Below are 6,285 nucleotides of genomic sequence, written 5' to 3' on the forward strand. Positions count from 1 at the left end.
TCATCCAATTGTGTTAGTTCACCTCCTTTTCTCTCATCCTGTTTCCCTCTGACATTAGGACATCACATAAAGGTCTAAATGAGAAATGCACAAATAAGTGTCTCATTCTGTGTCCCGTATTGTGAGAGGATTTCAATGGCAACTGCAGCACCAACAGACTAGTGATAGGGTCAGCTATGATCCATAAATTGCTGGTAAATTGTTGCTTGGGGTAATTTGTTTTTCTGCTCTAGCCACTCAGACCGCCAGCAAATCATCTTCATCTTGTGTTTGTTTTCATGTTGTAAAAAATCAATTTGCCTGAGAAAAAAATGTCAAAGGAAAGATCAAAAGGTAATTTCCCGTCTCCTGAAAGTCAAGCCACTGACGCACGCTAATGGCCATTTAATCTGCTGCTGCAACTGATGGAGCGCTTTGCTACGATTCCTTTCTTGATATAAGTGAAGGTAGACATATTCTAAACCAGGTTATCTCTGTTCTTTGTTTGTCTGAGTTTTAAATGTAAAGCTAGGAGTCTTGATAGGAAAGGCTCCGTAGTGTCTGTTCATGAAGGAAGCAATCAATGCTGGAAATGAGCCCTTCAACCTGAATTCAATCAGTGACGGAGCTAAAGCCCGTTATCATGAAGTACCTCTGGCACTGATGAAAGGGGACGAGGCAGGCAGACGTCTCCAGCATACAGGAGCCGGGCGGGGCTGGATGCTAGCGAGGCATTTACCTTCTGAGTAGAATTTCTAGAGAAGATCTGGGAGCAGGAAGCAAAAAGCTGGTCAACGGTATCACACAATTCTGTGGACATGTTTAAGGTTTTCTGAACATCAGACCAGAGATGCAGAAAGTCAAATCCGACACCATAGTATACATTTTTCCTCAAAAATGTAATCTGTAATCTGGTGGTAACCCAAATTTGGTAATGTATTCTAGTTGCTGATTTGGAGGAAAAAGCAGAGAGCAAGACAGCTCTAAAGCATTTCAGTTTGGAATACAAATATAAACTTTATTTAACAGCAGGCTCTAAGCCAATGAACACCTGCCACAGTTTGAACAGCTGTCTACTCTCACAGACATTTTCTAACAGGTTTTCACAAGTATTTTCTGAGATAACCCACAAACAATTACCAGCTATGTTTAAACAATATCTTTATACACAAATATTTGTTAATAATTACTTGTTTATGTTTAGATTATATAATACTACTACACATACACTACTAACATATCCCTGGCTGCATGTAATACTGTAATGTAAGCAAGTTCACTCAGAATGAATCCCCAACATGTATTTAATATTTATTGACGTGACATTACAAAAATCAACTGCCACTTTACTGCATGTATTTGCTAGCTGCAGATCTAAATGCCCTGTGGGGGTCTGGTAATCTCCCTCACTTCCCAGTGATCATGCTTCAGCCCTGGATGGTACTGCTCCTGGGGGAGGTGTTTAAAGATAAATGTATAGATTACATATAGTCCCTTGGATTTCGTCAAGGTTGAGACACGATTAGGGTTAAAATAAAACCATTAAACAATGGAATTTTTTATTGAATGGATCAATTCAATAAGGGTCATGACAAAAGCAACATTGTTCATTAGTGGTGCCAATTGGACATAGGCAAATGTGACACTGTCCACAGCACTGTTCAAATGCCTAAAACAACAAAAGCATGCTTAGGTTCACCCCACCACCAATTGTCTTCACTTATGGATGACTCTGCAAATCCCCGGACTAGGTTAAAATAACAGTCCTTGTTTTTTTGCTTTGAATGTCAGTATTTTCAACAATTCTTACTTTCTACAACGTCTGCATACATCTTTTTAACCTAATCTTACTTACTTCTACTTAATGTTTTTGGTTATTTATTACTGTAGCTATGTTACTTTATACACTGATTGCTCTTTTCTTACTCGTATTTTACCTTGAATCTGACAGTGAGCAACTACAACTAAATAATTTCCCTGAGGTTATCAATAAAGTATTCTGACTCTTCTTCTGATTCTGATGTCAACTACAGATAACGTGAGGGAAAGATTGTACTTAGCCAAACAAAGTTTGGTATGTAGCCTAAATTCAGGTTTGGTTGGGTTAGGCGGTAAAACAGTTAGGGAAAGGTTGATCGTCCGGGTTAAAAAAATCCAACATCGACGGTTGGTAGGAAATACAAAAAGCTATCATTTTCTATGCCAAACCCCCAACCCTGACCTCCTCTCCAAGATGTTTTGTGGGGCTATGAAGTTGTATTGCTTCCACCTTTTGTCTTTAAGAACACTCATCATTTGCATGGCCACAAGACCTCCTTGTTAGGTAAACCAGCTCAGTATCCCTATTGGATGACATGGCACCTCATGATTTATGTCCAGTCCCAACATTCAGTACTAAAAGCCATTTTTGATTTCCGATACTGGTCACCTGTAACAGAAGTCTGATCTTTTGTTAATCCAACCATCCCCCTACCATCTCATCCCCACACTGACTTTATCACTTTACAACATTACCTGACTGATTTACTATAACTGCTAGAGGTCCTTGTCACTTGAACTTATACAAATAGAGTACTTCCTGAAATAACTGATACTGTCGACACATAGTCTTGGATTTCCAATCACTCATCACTTCGCTGCAGTATATGAATGGCACATTACTTCCTGTTTTGACACTGAATGTTGCCAATGAATGTAAACCGACATGCAGAATATTTGCATATAAATGAATTTGTGTTGAGTTTCCTGATGTGCATTCTGCATGTTGCTTAGTGTATTATGGATGTACTCCGATTTGGTATCAAACCACTCTTGATGGTTCCTACTCTTGTAGCCAATGGTTTAGGCTGCTGCTTCATGGGCTGCAGACAGTAATAGAGGTCCACTGCTGTTCTGTGGCATTTCCACCCCTCAGGAGGAGTTCTAATGGTGGTTTTCCACTGCGTGGTATCTACTCGACTTTACTCGCCTTTTTTGGTTTTCCTTTACCAATAAAAGTCCCTGGGACCTGCTACCAGGTACTTTTTTTAGTACTACCTCAGTCGAGGTTATGAGCGAGCTGAGGCAATACCAAAAGGTGACGTGGAAACCTGCAGACTGCTGGTTGGTCGGATCACTGCGTTTTTAGCAAACAAGTGCGGAGTGTGTGTTCAGAAAAATGGGACATTTAAAAAAAAAACTCCCCTAGTTTCTCAGGGAGCGACAAAACTCATTCCCTGCAGTGGGGACTTGTAGGCAGACACAGTCTAAGCACCTCCTACTGGGTCCAGGTTTCCGCATGGGGGGACACACTTTCATGAGGACCTTGGTCATGATTCTGTTAAACAGTGTCCTTCCTGTCCCCACTCTGGCAAGTGACAAAGAACCAGCCATGTTTATCCTCTAAAACAGGAAATGGACCAGCTTTTATTGGGAGGCCTGAGGCTGGGTAGTAAACCTTGCAGCCAGATGCATGGATGATTGAAGTATTATAGAAACCTTTGTGTATCTAGACATGCTGCTGTTTTAACTTCATATTGACACAAATTGTTACTCAAAACTCACAATTGTTGTCTCACAATGACATAATCAATCATGTGCCAATGTTTGGACCGTGGGTGCATCCATGATGTTTTGTATTTGTTCATTAGCTGGAAGATAGTATTGGTTATGGTCAGGTTGTGCTCAGAGCAGAAGGTAAGTAACCTCATGCCATTTGAGTTGGCCTGACCAGTCCCATGCCTGCCAAGTGCTCCTTTCCATATCAATTCAATTCAATTCAATTTTATTTATAGTATCAATTCATAACAAGAGTTATCTCAAGACACTTTACAGATAGACCACTCCAGATTTACAAGGACCCAACAGTTCTAGTAGTTTCCTCCAGAGCAAGCAACAGTGCGACAGTGGCGAGGAAAACTTCCTTTTAGGCAGAACCTCGGTCAACCCACTCTTGGTAGGCGGTGTCTGACGGGCCGGTTGGGGTTAGAATGAAGAGTGGCAATAACAAAAATAGAAAAAATTAGTAGTTTGTAGCAGTTCTTGTGGTAGTTCCTGGCATAGCAGGACGCTGTGGGCATTACAAGGCACAGCAGGACGTAGCAGGACGTGCGATGTAGCAGGACGTAGCAGGGCACCGCAGTGTAGCAGTTGAACATGCATCACAGAACGTGTAGCGGAACCTGGCAATAGCTGCTACCCTGTTTCGGAGCTCTCTGATCCAAGGGAACATGCTGGGGAAAAAAAAACATAAGGACTCCGGGGAATGACTCCCCAGAAATAGGTTAGTAACACGCATTTCTGGGACATGGATGCACATAAATGAAAAGATGGAAAGATAGAGAGAGAGAGCTCAGTGTATCAAAATAAGTCCCCAGCTGTCTAAAACTATTACAAAACCAAGAGAGACGAGGTAAGAGAGCTCAGCCGGCCGGGCCAGAACTCTCCCCAACCGGATCGGCTGTTGCCAAGTCTCCCTTGTTCTATTATATTCTTGATATATGTGATAATCTGAAAACATTTGACTAACTACTACTCCCTAACAAATTCGATTCTATCCCTAACTAGTGTATCAAAATAGTCCCCAGCTGTCTAAAACTATACAACAAAACCAAGAGAGACGAGGAAAGAGAGCTCCAGCCCGGCCGGGCCAGAACTCCCCAACCGGATCGGGCTGTATGCCATTCTCCTTTAGTTCTATTATATTCTTGATTATGATAGATAAATCTGAAAACTATGTGCTAATACTACTCCTCCTAACAAAATTCGATTCTATGCCCTAACTGTGTATCAAATAAGTCCAAGCTGTCTAAAACTATTATTACAACAAAACCAAGAGAGACAAGGTAAAGAGAGCTCCAGCCCGGCCGGGCCAGAACTCCCCCCAACCGATCGGCTGTATGCCAAGTCCTCCTTTAGTTATATTATTGATAGATAAATCTGAAAACAATGTGACTAACTACTACTCCCTAACAATATTCGATTCTATGCCCTAACTTAAGCTTTATCAAAAAGGAAAGTCTTAACCTACTCTTAAAGGTGGAGACGGTGTCTGCCTCCCGGACCCAAACTGGAACCTGGTTCCACAGGAGAGAGCCTGATACTGAACCTCTGGCTCCCGTTCTACTTTTAGAGACTCTAGGAACCACCAGTAACCCTGCATTCTGGGAGCGTAGTTCCTCCTAGGGTTGTAAGGTACTATAAGCTCTTTAAGATAAGATGGAGCCTGACCATGAAGAGCTTTGTGGTGAGAAGAAGGTTTTAAATTCTATTCTAAATTTTACAGGAAGCCAATGCAGAGAAGCTAAAACGGAGAAACGTGATCTCTTTCCTGGTTCCCGTCAGAACACGTGCCGCAGCATTCTGGATCCTGTAGAGTCTTTGGATTTTTTCGAGCAGCCTGATAACAGAGAATTGCAGTATCCAACCTAGAAGTACAAATGCATGGACTAGTTTTTCTGCATCATTTTTAGACAGGATATTCCTGATTTTGCAATATTACTAGGTGAAAAAAGGATCCTTGAAATTTCTTTAAGTGGGAATTAAAGGACTCCTGATCAAAGATCCTCCAAGATTCTTCACTGTGTGCTGGAGGCCAGGGTGATGCCATCCAGAGTAACTATATCTTTGGATAGTGCGCACGAGGTGCTTGGTCCGAGAGCAATAACTTCAGTTTTATCTGAGTTTAACATTAGAAAATTACAGGTCATCCAGGTTTTAATATCTTGAAGGCACGTTTGAAGTTTAGCTAACTGATTAGTTTCATCCGGCTTGATTGATAGATATAATTGAGTATATATCCCATTGTTCTGCACCACAAATGTTGAAATCCCCAAGCAGGAGGATCTTGTCGTTCTCAGGGATCTGGTGGAGAGCCGCATCCAGTGTCTGGTAAAAGGAATCTCTAGACCCACTGTCAGGTGGTAGACTTGGAGCATACACACGTTGGCATAGCAGTTCTTCATCAGGGGGACACAGAGGGCCATCAGTCTTTCACTAATGCCCACAGGTGTTTGAGTGAGTCTTGGCAGTAGAGTGCTCTAAATGGCCAATCCCACACCATGCAGATGTTGTCCACCTGGGCGATACCCTTTCTAGTAGAAGGTGTAGCCCATGCCCTCCTCTGTTAGAGACCCCTCATCCAGGAGCCTGGTTTCACTCAGGGCAGCAGTGTCGATATCATAGCGGCTCAGCTCGGCTGCAACCTCGGCGGCAACCGGGGCTGTCCTTCTATGGGGTCTTTCAGACCTGTCACAGGAGTCCAGGATGGTTCTCATGTTCCATGTTGCCAGTTTAAGGTTGTAGGATTTGTTTCTTCTGTTTTGACCA

Source organism: Etheostoma spectabile, chromosome 2, assembly GCF_008692095.1.
Source record: "Etheostoma spectabile isolate EspeVRDwgs_2016 chromosome 2, UIUC_Espe_1.0, whole genome shotgun sequence".
NCBI classification, from domain to species: Eukaryota; Metazoa; Chordata; class Actinopteri; order Perciformes; family Percidae; genus Etheostoma; species Etheostoma spectabile.